Consider the following 12,893-nt stretch of genomic DNA (forward strand, 5'->3'; position numbering starts at 1 on the left):
AACGCATGAGAAACTCAAAATTTTCGCAGTTCTGAGGCTCGAAACGAATAACTAGAACGGCCTAGGGGAAAACTACTCATACCGTTGTAATGGGGCTAGTTTCTACTTTCAGATGCAAGAGAAATTTTGCGGATTGGTCAATCCGTTCGCGAGATCTGGCAGTTTTGGGGTAAGAAACGCTTGAGAAACTCAAAATTTTCGCAGTTCTGATGCTCGAAACGAACAACTAGAACGGCCTAGGGGAAAACTACTCATACCGTTGTAATCGGGCGAGTTTCTACTTTCAGATGCAACAGAAATTTTGCGGATTGTTCAATCCGTTCGCGAGATATGGCAGTTTTGAGGTAAGAAACGCTTGAGAAACTCCAAAATTTCCCAGTTCTGATGCCCGAAACGAATAACTAGAACCGCCTAGGGGAAAACTACTCATACCGTTGTAATCTGGCGAGTTTCTGCTTTCAGATGCAACAGTAATTTTGCGGATGGGTCAATCCGTTCGCGAGATATGGCAGTTTTCAGGTAAGAAACGCTTGACAAACTCCAAATTTTCGCAGTTCTCATTGTCGAAACGAATAACTAGAACGGCCTAGGGGAAAACTACTCATACCGTTGTAATCAGGCGAGTTTCTATTTTCAGATGCAACAGAAATTTTGCGGATTGGTCAATCTGTTGGCGAGATATGGCAGTTTTGAGGTAAGAAACGCTTGAGAAACTCCAAATTTTCGCAGTTCTGAGGCTCGAAACGAATAACTAGAACGGCCTAGGGGAAAACTACTCATACCGTTGTAATGGGGCGAGTTTCTACGTTCAGATGCAAGAGAAATTTTGCGGATTGGTCAATCCGTTCGCGAGATATGGCAGTCTTGGGGTAAGAAACGCTTGAGAACCTCAAAATTTTCGCAGTTCTGATGCTCGAAACGAATAACTAGAACGGCCTAGGGGAATACTACTCATACCATTGTAATCGGGCGAGCTTCTACTTTCAGATGCAACAGAAATTTTGGGGATTGGTCAATCCGTTCGCGAGATATGGCAGTTTTGGTGTAAGAAACGCTTGAGAAACTCCAAATTTTCGCAGTTCTGAAGCTCGAAACGAATAGCTAGAACTGCCTAGGGGAAAACTACTTATACCGTTGTAATGGGGCTAGTTTCTACTTTCAGATGTAACAGAAACTTTGCGGATTGGTCAATCCGTTCGCGAGATATGGCAGTTTTGAGGTAAGAAACGCTTGAGAAACTCCAAAATTTCGCAGTTCTCATTGTCGAAACGAATAACTAGAACGGCCTAGGGGAAAACTACTCATACCGTTGTAATGGGGCGAGTTTCTACCTTCAGGTGCAAGAGAAATTTTGCGGATTGGTCAATCCGTTCGCGAGATTTGGCAGTTTTGGGGTAAGAAACGCTTGAGAAACTCAAAATTTTCGCAGTTCTGATGCTCGAAACGAATAACTAGAACGGCCTAGGGGAAAACTACTCAAACCATTGTAATCGGGCGAGCTTCTACTTTCAGATGCAAAAGAAATTTTGAGGATTGTCCAATCCGTTCGCGAGATATGGCAGTTTTGGGGTAAGAAACGCTTGAGAAACTCAAAATTTTCGCAGTTCTGATGCTCCAAACGAATAACTAGAACGGCCTAGGGGAAAACTACACATACCGTTGTAATGGGGCGAGTTTCTACTTTCAGATGCAAGAGAAATTTTGCGGATTGGTCAATCCGTTCGCGAGATATGGCAGTTTTGGGGTAAGAAACGCTTGAGAAACTCCAAATTTTCGCAGTTCTGAGGCTCGAAACGAATAACTAGAACGGCGTAGGGGAAAACTACTCATACCGTTGTAATGGGGAGAGTTTCTACTTTCAGATACAAGAGAAACTTTGCGGATTGGTCAATCCGTTCGCGAGATATGGCAGTTTTGAGGTAAGAAACGCTTGAGAAACTCCAAATTTTTGCAGTTCTGAGGCTCGAAACGAATAACTAGAACGGTCTAGGGGAAAGCTACTCATACCGTTGTAATCGGGCGAGTTTCTGCTTTCAGATGAAACAGAAATTTTGCGGATTGGTCAATCCGTTCGCGAGATATGGCAGTTTTGAGGTAAGAAACGCTTGAGAAACTCCAAATTTTCGCAGTTCTGATGCTCGAAACGAATAACTAGAACGGCCTAGGGGAAAACTACCCATACCATTGTAATCGGGCGAGTTTCTACTTTCAGATGCGACAGAAACTTTGCGGATTGGTCAATCCGTTCGCGAGATATGGCAGTTTTGAGGTAAGAAACGCTTGAGAAACTCCAAATGTTCGCAGTTCTGATGCTCGAAACGAATAACTAGAACGGCCTTGGGGAAAACTACTCATACCGTTGTAATGGGGAGAGTTTCTACTTTCAGATGCAACAGAAACTTTGCGGATTGGTCAATCCGTTCGCGAGATATGGCAGTTTTGAGGTAAGAAACGCTTTAGAAACTCCAAATTTTTGCAGTTCTAAGGCTCGAAACGAATAACTAGAACGGTGTAGGGGAAAGCTACTCATACCGTTGTAATCGGGCGAGTTTCTGCTTTCAGATGCAACAGAAATTTTGCGGATTGGTCAATCCGTTCGCGAGATATGGCAGTTTTGAGGTAAGAAACGCTTGAGAAACTCCAAATTTTCGCAGTTCTGAGGCTCGAAACGAATAACTAGAACGGCCTAGGGGAAAACTACTCATACCGTTGTAATCGGGCGAGTTTCTACTTTCAGATGCAACAGTAATTTTGCGGATGGGTCAATCCGTTCGCGAGATATGGCAGTTTTCAGGTAAGAAACGCTTGACAAACTCCAAATTTTCGCAGTTCTCATTGTCGAAACGAATAACTAGAACGGCCTAGGGGAAAACTACTCATACCGTTGTAATCAGGCGAGTTTCTACTTTCAGATGCAACAGAAATTTTGCGGATTGGTCAATCTGTTGGCGAGATATGGCAGTTTTGAGGTAAGAAACGCTTGAGAAACTCCAAATTTTCGCAGTTCTGAGGCTCGAAACGAATAACTAGAACGGCCTAGGGGAAAACTACTCATACCGTTGTAATGGGGCGAGTTTCTACGTTCAGATGCAAGGAAATTTTGCGGATTGGTCAAACCGTTCGCGAGATATGGCAGTCTTGGGGTAAGAAACGCTTGAGAACCTCAAAATTTTCGCAGTTCTGATGCTCGAAACGAATAACTAGAACGGCCTAGGGGAAAACTACTCATACCATTGTAATCGGGCGAGCTTCTACTTTCAGATGCAACAGAAATTTTGGGGATTGGTCAATCCGTTCGCGAGATATGGCAGTTTTGGTGTAAGAAACGCTTGAGAAACTCCAAATTTTCGCAGTTCTGAAGCTCGAAACGAATAGCTAGAACTGCCTAGGGGAAAACTACTTATACCGTTGTAATGGGGCTAGTTTCTACTTTCAGATGTAACAGAAACTTTGCGGATTGGTCAATCCGTTCGCGAGATATGGCAGTTTTGAGGTAAGAAACGCTTGAGAAACTCCAAAATTTCGCAGTTCTCATTGTCGAAACGAATAACTAGAACGGCCTAGGGGAAAACTACTCATACCGTTGTAATGGGGCGAGTTTCTACCTTCAGGTGCAAGAGAAATTTTGCGGATTGGTCAATCCGTTCGCGAGATTTGGCAGTTTTGGGGTAAGAAACGCTTGAGAAACTCAACATTTTCGCAGTTCTGATGCTCGAAACGAATAACTAGAACGGCCTAGGGGAAAACTACTCAAACCATTGTAATCGGGCGAGCTTCTACTTTCAGATGCAAAAGAAATTTTGAGGATTGTCCAATCCGTTCGCGAGATATGGCAGTTTTGGGGTAAGAAACGCTTGAGAAACTCAAAATTTTCGCAGTTCTGATGCTCCAAACGAATAACTAGAACGGCCTAGGGGAAAACTACACATACCGTTGTAATGGGGCGAGTTTCTACTTTCAGATGCAAGAGAAATTTTGCGGATTGGTCAATCCGTTCGCGAGATATGGCAGTTTTGGGGTAAGAAACGCTTGAGAAACTCCAAATTTTCGCAGTTCTGAGGCTCGAAACGAATAACTAGAACGGCGTAGGGGAAAACTACTCATACCGTTGTAATGGGGAGAGTTTCTACTTTCAGATACAAGAGAAACTTTGCGGATTGGTCAATCCGTTCGCGAGACATGGCAGTTTTGAGGTAAGAAACGCTTGAGAAACTCCAAATTTTTGCAGTTCTGAGGCTCGAAACGAATAACTAGAACGGTCTAGGGGAAAGCTACTCATACCGTTGTAATCGGGCGAGTTTCTGCTTTCAGATGAAACAGAAATTTTGCGGATTGGTCAATCCGTTCGCGAGATATGGCAGTTTTGAGGTAAGAAACGCTTGAGAAACTCCAAATTTTCGCAGTTCTGATGCTCGAAACGAATAACTAGAACGGCCTAGGGGAAAACTACCCATACCATTGTAATCGGGCGAGTTTCTACTTTCAGATGCGACAGAAACTTTGCGGATTGGTCAATCCGTTCGCGAGATATGGCAGTTTTGAGGTAAGAAACGCTTGAGAAACTCCAAATGTTCGCAGTTCTGATGCTCGAAACGAATAACTAGAACGGCCTTGGGGAAAACTACTCATACCGTTGTAATGGGGAGAGTTTCTACTTTCAGATGCAACAGAAACTTTGCGGATAGGTCAATCCGTTCGCGAGATATGGCAGTTTTGAGGTAAGAAACGCTTTAGAAACTCCAAATTTTTGCAGTTCTAAGGCTCGAAACGAATAACTAGAACGGTGTAGGGGAAAGCTACTCATACCGTTGTAATCGGGCGAGTTTCTGCTTTCAGATGCAACAGAAATTTTGCGGATTGGTCAATCCGTTCGCGAGATATGGCAGTTTTGAGGTAAGAAACGCTTGAGAAACTCCAAATTTTCGCAGTTCTGAGGCTCGAAACGAATAACTAGAACGGCCTAGGGGAAAACTACTCATACCGTTGTAATCGGGCGAGTTTCTACTTTCAGATGCAACAGTAATTTTGCGGATGGGTCAATCCGTTCGCGAGATATGGCAGTTTTCAGGTAAGAAACGCTTGACAAACTCCAAATTTTCGCAGTTCTCATTGTCGAAACGAATAACTAGAACGGCCTAGGGGAAAACTACTCATACCGTTGTAATCAGGCGAGTTTCTACTTTCAGATGCAACAGAAATTTTGCGGATTGGTCAATCTGTTGGCGAGATATGGCAGTTTTGAGGTAAGAAACGCTTGAGAAACTCCAAATTTTCGCAGTTCTGAGGCTCGAAACGAATAACTAGAACGGCCTAGGGGAAAACTACTCATACCGTTGTAATGGGGCGAGTTTCTACGTTCAGATGCAAGGAAATTTTGCGGATTGGTCAAACCGTTCGCGAGATATGGCAGTCTTGGGGTAAGAAACGCTTGAGAACCTCAAAATTTTCGCAGTTCTGATGCTCGAAACGAATAACTAGAACGGCCTAGGGGAAAACTACTCATACCATTGTAATCGGGCGAGCTTCTACTTTCAGATGCAACAGAAATTTTGGGGATTGGTCAATCCGTTCGCGAGATATGGCAGTTTTGGTGTAAGAAACGCTTGAGAAACTCCAAATTTTCGCAGTTCTGAAGCTCGAAACGAATAGCTAGAACTGCCTAGGGGAAAACTACTTATACCGTTGTAATGGGGCTAGTTTCTACTTTCAGATGTAACAGAAACTTTGCGGATTGGTCAATCCGTTCGCGAGATATGGCAGTTTTGAAGTAAGAAACGCTAGAGAAACTCCAAAATTTCGCAGTTCTCATTGTCGAAACGAATAACTAGAACGGCCTAGGGGAAAACTACTCATACCGTTGTAATGGGGCGTGTTTCTACGTTCAGGTGCAAGAGAAATTTTGCGGATTGGTCAATCCGTTCGCGAGATTTGGCAGTTTTGGGGTAAGAAACGCTTGAGAAACTCCAAATTATCGCAGTTCTGAGGCTCGAAACGAATAACTAGAACGGCCTAGGGGAAAACTACTCATACCGTTGAATGGGGCGAGTTTCTACTTTCAGATGCAAGAGAAATTTTGCGGATTGGTCAATCCGTTCGCGAGATATGGCAGCTTTGAGGTAAGAAACGCTTGAGAAACTCAACATTTTCGCAGTTCTGAGGCTCGAAACGAATAACTAGAACGGCCTAGGGGAAAACTAGTCATACCGTTGTAATGGGGCTAGTTTCTACTTTCAGATGCAAGAGAAATTTTGCGGATTGGTCAATCCGTTCGCGAGATCTGGCAGTTTTGGGGTAAGAAACGCTTGAGAAACTCAAAATTTTCGCAGTTCTGATGCTCGAAACGAATAACTAGAACGGCCTAACAGAAAACTACACATACCGTTGTAATGGGGCGAGTTTCTACTTTCAGATGCAAGGGAAATTTTGCGGATTGGTCAATCAGTTCGCGAGATATGGCAGCTTTGGTGTAAGAAACGCATGAGAAACTCAAAATTTTCGCAGTTCTGAGGCTCGAAACGAATAACTAGAACGGCCTAGGGGAAAACTACTCATACCGTTGTAATGGGGCTAGTTTCTACTTTCAGATGCAAGAGAAATTTTGCGGATTGGTCAATCCGTTCGCGAGATCTGGCAGTTTTGGGGTAAGAAACGCTTGAGAAACTCAAAATTTTCGCAGTTCTGATGCTCGAAACGAACAACTAGAACGGCCTAGGGGAAAACTACTCATACCGTTGTAATCGGGCGAGTTTCTACTTTCAGATGCAACAGAAATTTTGCGGATTGTTCAATCCGTTCGCGAGATATGGCAGTTTTGAGGTAAGAAACGCTTGAGAAACTCCAAAATTTCCCAGTTCTGATGCCCGAAACGAATAACTAGAACGGCCTAGGGGAAAACTACTCATACCGTTGTAATCTGGCGAGTTTCTGCTTTCAGATGCAACAGTAATTTTGCGGATGGGTCAATCCGTTCGCGAGATATGGCAGTTTTCAGGTAAGAAACGCTTGACAAACTCCAAATTTTCGCAGTTCTCATTGTCGAAACGAATAACTAGAACGGCCTAGGGGAAAACTACTCATACCGTTGTAATCAGGCGAGTTTCTACTTTCAGATGCAACAGAAATTTTGCGGATTGGTCAATCTGTTGGCGAGATATGGCAGTTTTGAGGTAAGAAACGCTTGAGAAACTCCAAATTTTCGCAGTTCTGAGGCTCGAAACGAATAACTAGAACGGCCTAGGGGAAAACTACTCATACCGTTGTAATGGGGCGAGTTTCTACGTTCAGATGCAAGAGAAATTTTGCGGATTGGTCAATCCGTTCGCGAGATATGGCAGTCTTGGGGTAAGAAACGCTTGAGAACCTCAAAATTTTCGCAGTTCTGATGCTCGAAACGAATAACTAGAACGGCCTAGGGGAATACTACTCATACCATTGTAATCGGGCGAGCTTCTACTTTCAGATGCAACAGAAATTTTGGGGATTGGTCAATCCGTTCGCGAGATATGGCAGTTTTGGTGTAAGAAACGCTTGAGAAACTCCAAATTTTCGCAGTTCTGAGGCTCGAAACGAATAACTAGAACGGCGTAGGGGAAAACTACTCATACCGTTGTAATGGGGCGAGTTTCTACCTTCAGGTGCAAGAGAAATTTTGCGGATTGGTCAATCCGTTCGCGAGATTTGGCAGTTTTGGGGTAAGAAACGCTTGAGAAACTCAAAATTTTCGCAGTTCTGATGCTCGAAACGAATAACTAGAACGGCCTAGGGGAAAACTACTCAAACCATTGTAATCGGGCGAGCTTCTACTTTCAGATGCAAAAGAAATTTTGAGGATTGTCCAATCCGTTCGCGAGATATGGCAGTTTTGGGGTAAGAAACGCTTGAGAAACTCAAAATTTTCGCAGTTCTGATGCTCCAAACGAATAACTAGAACGGCCTAGGGGAAAACTACACATACCGTTGTAATGGGGCGAGTTTCTACTTTCAGATGCAAGAGAAATTTTGCGGATTGGTCAATCCGTTCGCGAGATATGGCAGTTTTGGGGTAAGAAACGCTTGAGAAACTCCAAATTTTCGCAGTTCTGAGGCTCGAAACGAATAACTAGAACGGCGTAGGGGAAAACTACTCATACCGTTGTAATGGGGAGAGTTTCTACTTTCAGATACAAGAGAAACTTTGCGGATTGGTCAATCCGTTCGCGAGATATGGCAGTTTTGAGGTAAGAAACGCTTGAGAAACTCCAAATTTTTGCAGTTCTGAGGCTCGAAACGAATAACTAGAACGGTCTAGGGGAAAGCTACCCATACCATTGTAATCGGGCGAGTTTCTACTTTCAGATGCGACAGAAACTTTGCGGATTGGTCAATCCGTTCGCGAGATATGGCAGTTTTGAGGTAAGAAACGCTTGAGAAACTCCAAATGTTCGCAGTTCTGATGCTCGAAACGAATAACTAGAACGGCCTTGGGGAAAACTACTCATACCGTTGTAATGGGGAGAGTTTCTACTTTCAGATGCAACAGAAACTTTGCGGATTGGTCAATCCGTTCGCGAGATATGGCAGTTTTGAGGTAAGAAACGCTTTAGAAACTCCAAATTTTTGCAGTTCTAAGGCTCGAAACGAATAACTAGAACGGTGTAGGGGAAAGCTACTCATACCGTTGTAATCGGGCGAGTTTCTGCTTTCAGATGCAACAGAAATTTTGCGGATTGGTCAATCCGTTCGCGAGATATGGCAGTTTTGAGGTAAGAAACGCTTGAGAAACTCCAAATTTTCGCAGTTCTGAGGCTCGAAACGAATAACTAGAACGGCCTAGGGGAAAACTACTCATACCGTTGTAATGGGGCGAGTTTCTACGTTCAGATGCAAGAGAAATTTTTGCGGATTGGTCAATCCGTTCGCGAGATATGGCAGTCTTGGGGTAAGAAACGCTTGAGAACCTCAAAATTTTCGCAGTTCTGATGCTCGAAACGAATAACTAGAACGGCCTAACAGAAAACTACACATACCGTTGTAATGGGGCGAGTTTCTACTTTCAGATGCAAGGGAAATTTTGCGGATTGGTCAATCAGTTCGCGAGATATGGCAGCTTTGGTGTAAGAAACGCATGAGAAACTCAAAATTTTCGCAGTTCTGAGGCTCGAAACGAATAACTAGAACGGCCTAGGGGAAAACTACTCATACCGTTGTAATGGGGCTAGTTTCTACTTTCAGATGCAAGAGAAATTTTGCGGATTGGTCAATCCGTTCGCGAGATCTGGCATTTTTGGGGTAAGAAACGCTTGAGAAACTCAAAATTTTCGCAGTTCTGATGCTCGAAACGAACAACTAGAACGGCCTAGGGGAAAACTACTCATACCGTTGTAATCGGGCGAGTTTCTACTTTCAGATGCAACAGAAATTTTGCGGATTGGTCAATCCGTTCGCGAGATATGGCAGTTTTGAGGTAAGAAACGCTTGAGAAACTCCAAAATTTCCCAGTTCTGATGCCCGAAACGAATAACTAGAACGGCCTAGGGGAAAACTACTCATACCGTTGTAACCTGGCGAGTTTCTACTTTCAGATGCAACAGTAATTTTGCGGATGGGTCAATCCGTTCGCGAGATATGGCAGTTTTGAGGTAAGAAACGCTTGACAAACTCCAAATTTTCGCAGTTCTCATTGTCGAAACGAATAACTAGAACGGCCTAGGGGAAAACTACTCATACCGTTGTAATCAGGCGAGTTTCTACTTTCAGATGCAACAGAAATTTTGCGGATTGGTCAATCTGTTGGCGAGATATGGCAGTTTTGAGGTAAGAAACGCTTGAGAAACTCCAAATTTTCGCAGTTCTGAGGCTCGAAACGAATAACTTGAACGGCCTAGGGGAAAACTACTCATACCGTTGTAATGGGGCGAGTTTCTACGTTCAGATGCAAGAGAAATTTCGCGGATTGGTCAATCCGTTCGCGAGATGTGGCGGTCTTGGGGTAAGAAACGCTTGAGAACCTCAAAATTTTCGCAGTTCTGATGCTCGAAACGAATAACTAGAACGGCCTAGGGGAATACTACTCATACCATTGTAATCGGGCGAGTTTCTACTTTCAGATGCAACAGAAATTTTGGTGATTGGTCAATCCGTTCGCGAGATATGGCAGTTTTGGTGTAAGAAACGCTTGAGAAACTCAAAATTTTCGCAGTTCTGATGCTCGAAACGAATAACTAGAACGACCTAGGGGAAAACTACTCATACCGTTGTAATGGGGCGAGTTTCTACTTTCAGATGCAAGAGAAATTTTGCGGATTGGTCAATCCGTTCGCGAGATATGGCAGTTTTGGGGTAAGAAACGCTTGAGAAACTCCAAATTTTCGCAGTTCTGAGGCTCGAAACGAATAACTAGAACGGCGTAGGGGAAAACTACTCATACCGTTGTAATGGGGAGAGTTTCTACTTTCAGATACAAGAGAAACTTTGCGGATTGGTCAATCCGTTCGCGAGATATGGCAGTTTTGAGGTAAGAAACGCTTGAGAAACTCCAAATTTTTGCAGTTCTGAGGCTCGAAACGAATAACTAGAACGGTCTAGGGGAAAGCTACTCATACCGTTGTAATCGGGCGAGTTTCTACTTTCAGATGCAACAGAAATTTTGCGGATTGGTCAATCTGTTGGCGAGATATGGCAGTTTTGAGGTAAGAAACGCTTGAGAAACTCCAAATTTTCGCAGTTCTGAGGCTCGAAACGAATAACTAGAACGGCCTAGGGGAAAACTACTCATACCGTTGTAATGGGGCGAGTTTCTACGTTCAGATGCAAGAGAAATTTTGCGGATTGGTCAATCCGTTCGCGAGATATGGCAGTCTTGGGGTAAGAAACGCTTGAGAACCTCAAAATTTTCGCAGTTCTGATGCTCGAAACGAATAACTAGAACGGCCTAGGGGAAAACTACTCATACCATTGTAATCGGGCGAGCTTCTACTTTCAGATGCAACAGAAATTTTGGGGATTGGTCAATCCGTTCGCGAGATATGGCAGTTTTGGTGTAAGAAACGCTTGAGAAACACCAAATTTTCGCAGTTCTGAAGCTCGAAACGAATAGCTAGAACTGCCTAGGGGAAAACTACTTATACCGTTGTAATGGGGCTAGTTTCTACTTTCAGATGTAACAGAAACTTTGCGGATTGGTCAATCGGTTCGCGAGATATGGCAGTTTTGAGGTAAGAAACGCTTGAGAAACTCCAAAATTTCGCAGTTCTGATGCTCGAAACGAATAACTAGAACGGCCTAGGGGAAAACTACTCATACCGTTGAATGGGGCGAGTTTCTACTTTCAGATGCAAGAGAAATTTTGCGGATTGGTCAATCCGTTCGCGAGATATGGCAGCTTTGAGGTAAGAAACGCTTGAGAAACTCAACATTTTCGCAGTTCTGATGCTCGAAACGAATAACTAGAACGGCCTAGTGGAAAACTACACATACCGTTGTAATGGGGCGAGTTTCTACTTTCAGATGCAAGAGAAATTTTGCGGATTGGTCAATCAGTTCGCGAGATATGGCAGTTTTGGTGTAAGAAACGCATGAGAAACTCAAAATATTCGCAGTTCTGAGGCTCGAAACGAATAACTAGAACGGCCTAGGGGAAAACTACTCATACCGTTGTAATGGGGCTAGTTTCTACTTTCAGATGCAAGAGAAATTTTGCGGATTGGTCAATCCGTTCGCGAGATCTGGCAGTTTTGGGGTAAGAAACGCTTGAGAAACTCAAAATTTTCGCAGTTCTGATGCTCGAAACGAATAACTAGAACGGCCTAACAGAAAACTACACATACCGTTGTAATGGGGCTAGTTTCTACTTTCAGATGCAAGAGAAATTTTGCGGATTGGTCAATCCGTTCGCGAGATCTGGCAGTTTTGGGGTAAGAAACGCTTGAGAAACTCAAAATTTTCGCAGTTCTGATGCTCGAAACGAACAACTAGAACGGCCTAGGGGAAAACTACTCTTACCGTTGTAATCGGGCGAGTTTCTACTTTCAGATGCAACAGAAATTTTGCGGGTTGTTCAATCCGTTCGCGAGATATGGCAGTTTTGAGGTAAGAAACGCTTGAGAAACTCCAAAATTTCCCAGTTCTGATGCCCGAAACGAATAACTAGAACGGCCTAGGGGAAAACTACTCATACCGTTGTAATCTGGCGAGTTTCTGCTTTCAGATGCAACAGTAATTTTGCGGATGGGTCAATCCGTTCGCGAGATATGGCAGTTTTCAGGTAAGAAACGCTTGACAAACTCCAAATTTTCGCAGTTCTCATTGTCGAAACGAATAACTAGAACGGCCTAGGGGAAAACTACTCATACCGTTGTAATCAGGCGAGTTTCTACTTTCAGATGCAACAGAAATTTTGCGGATTGGTCAATCTGTTGGCGAGATATGGCAGTTTTGAGGTAAGAAACGCTTGAGAAACTCCAAATTTTCGCAGTTCTGAGGCTCGAAACGAATAACTAGAACGGCCTAGGGGAAAACTACTCATACCGTTGTAATGGGGCGAGTTTCTACGTTCAGATGCAAGAGAAATTTTGCGGATTGGTCAATCCGTTCGCGAGATATGGCAGTCTTGGGGTAAGAAACGCTTGAGAACCTCAAAATTTTCGCAGTTCTGATGCTCGAAACGAATAACTAGAACGGCCTAGGGGAATACTACTCATACCATTGTAATCGGGCGAGCTTCTACTTTCAGATGCAACAGAAATTTTGGGGATCGGTCAATCCGTTCGCGAGATATGGCAGTTTTGGTGTAAGAAACGCTTGAGAAACTCCAAATTTTCGCAGTTCTGAAGCTCGAAACGAATAGCTAGAACTGCCTAGGGGAAAACTACTTATACCGTTGTAATGGGGCTAGTTTCTACTTTCAGATGTAACAG

This window comes from Ptiloglossa arizonensis, chromosome 7 (assembly GCF_051014685.1).
Source record: "Ptiloglossa arizonensis isolate GNS036 chromosome 7, iyPtiAriz1_principal, whole genome shotgun sequence".
Lineage (NCBI taxonomy): Eukaryota > Metazoa > Arthropoda > Insecta > Hymenoptera > Colletidae > Ptiloglossa > Ptiloglossa arizonensis.